We start from the raw sequence: 2,505 nt of genomic DNA on the forward strand, positions 1-2,505 counted from the left end.
AAAATTGTATAAAAATAATTATGGATTATAATTTATATGTTTAAAATTCTTAATGAGCCTATTTTCAATATAAACAAACGGTAACATCATATAAATCTTGTATGAGGAGATAATTAATTTTTAGTGAAGAAGGGTCAAAACTGTCAGATAGCAGAACAGGGATGACTTTAAAGAATAAACTGTACTTACTGGTTAAACTATAAATTTTGAAAATTTTATGGTAAGAAGATATGTGAGTCTAGTTTTAGAAAAATTTAGTGGATCTTAATTCGGAGTTCTGTAGCTCAAGATATAAATAATTTAATGACTATGATTTGAGTGAACAACTTTGATATGGCATAAGTAAATAGTGGAATTATGTGCAATTATCCTGTAAACTTCGGTAATGCCTCTTAACTTATTCCGGCGATAGTTACAGGTTAGGGGTGTTACAATATCAATAAAAATCACTTCTCAAATATAGAAATATGACATAATGAAATACTAGTATTTTTTTCTTTCATAACCATCATAATAAACATGCATGAAATTTAATTCAAAATCCGACCATTCATGCTCATAGAACTTTTCATTTACAATTGCTCATGTCATTTTTGTAAATAATTAACACATAGAATAATATAAAACGTATGAACTACTACCTTTAACAATTCTTTGAATTAAATCAAATTTGAATAACCATAAAATTCATTGGTTTATTAACACAAATTTGCATACTAGATATGTTTTAATAAAATTTATTATTTAATTATAAAACCTACTACAACAACATAAATAAATTAGTTAATAGTCATTTTCATGAACAAATGAGATGCTTAAACAATATGTAACCCGTGTAATCAAAACTTAAAAGAAGACCATATCAACTATTTAAACCATATATCAAGTCGATTTAATATTTATAGATATACATTTTTTTCTGTGTTGAGTCTTGACGATTTTATCAAGAAGTAAGCAAATTAAACTCCAGTAGTAGACTTTGAATCGAATCAAAATCTATTAATAGCAAACTTTGAGGGTGTATCTTATTTTCCAGGTGTACAACATGTATATAACCAATGAATTTTCATACATAAATTTTCTCTCTTGCAGGTTCTCATCAGTAATATTTTTCCACGTAATTTTAATATACTCACAATTTTTTTTTAAATTGCAACTTCAGGTGCATCCAACCATAACGAGCTTTAAATAGAATTACCATATTCTATTGCTCATAAGTAGATCTTTCACATTCAAATATTTTACTGTCAGCCCCTTAATGGGAATGATGACAAAAGATCACAAAGATAGTTGCAATCAATTCAATTTGATAATAGGAGTAATCAATAACTCAATCCTCCATTTTTTTCATCCTTTCAAATATATATTTATAGCAATAGTGATTCATATGAAATATAATATTTTCTTCATTCACAATCACAGTATGATATCCATTATAATGAATAACTTTTAAAACCAATGCATTAACAATCACAAATTTTGTGTTTTTAGATATTGATATATTAGCTCTTCTAGAGCTTTCAACTATTATCAAATATTGAAATAATATTTGTTTGTTTCAGTACCAAATAAGATAAATATTTTCTATCTGTAATGATAGAATTCATTACTACATTCTCATATCCTTCCTCAAAGAATATTAATGAAACAAAATATTTACGATACGCCACATATGTGGCCAATAATATTTCATATCACATTGATAACATAAGTTATCTTTACCATTTGAAGAGTTATCTTAAGAACTATCATTGTTTTCTTATTTATTACTATGTTCCCACTTTTAGTGGTCCATGATTATATCTTTTATTTTCTTTATGTTTGCATTCACTTCGAGAAATGCAACAAATATAGTAGGACAGACTTCTAAACACCTCCATTGATTCTTTATTTCATAATCACCATCGCAAACATACTTGGATTTCAAATCAGAATCTATCTATTCATGTTTGTCATGATTAATCTCCAATTATAATAAACATGATATATAAATAAATCATAGCAAAATATATCTAAAGATTTTTAACACCACCGCCGTCACCTTGGCTATTATCACGAGCACTATTACAAGTACTAAAATCACTATGCTTCCATAAGAACGTACTACGTATGACTTATAGAATCTTATGATGCTTAAATAAACTATTTATACTTTATAATTCAATCTAAAAGATATAATCCAATCATTCAACAATAACAAATTAATGAGTTAATTAGATCTTATTGAATTTCATTTTTTCTTTAATCAAAGGCAATTGATTAGTACTACTCTTTCACACAATTTTAATCAAATTTCAAGCATATTTAATAACAATAATTTAATCATAAAAAATTAATCATCCAAATATCATGCATACTATAATTTAATAAAAGAATCTTAGTTTAAAAGAAATTTTAAAGTAATAATATTTTTTCATAAAATAATTTTACCAAAAATCAATGAACAAAGGAGAAAAACATACCATGTAAGGATTATATAAATTTTTTTGCATAAAATGGTATAAA

Source organism: Gossypium raimondii, chromosome 13 (assembly GCF_025698545.1).
Source record: "Gossypium raimondii isolate GPD5lz chromosome 13, ASM2569854v1, whole genome shotgun sequence".
Taxonomy (NCBI): domain Eukaryota; kingdom Viridiplantae; phylum Streptophyta; class Magnoliopsida; order Malvales; family Malvaceae; genus Gossypium; species Gossypium raimondii.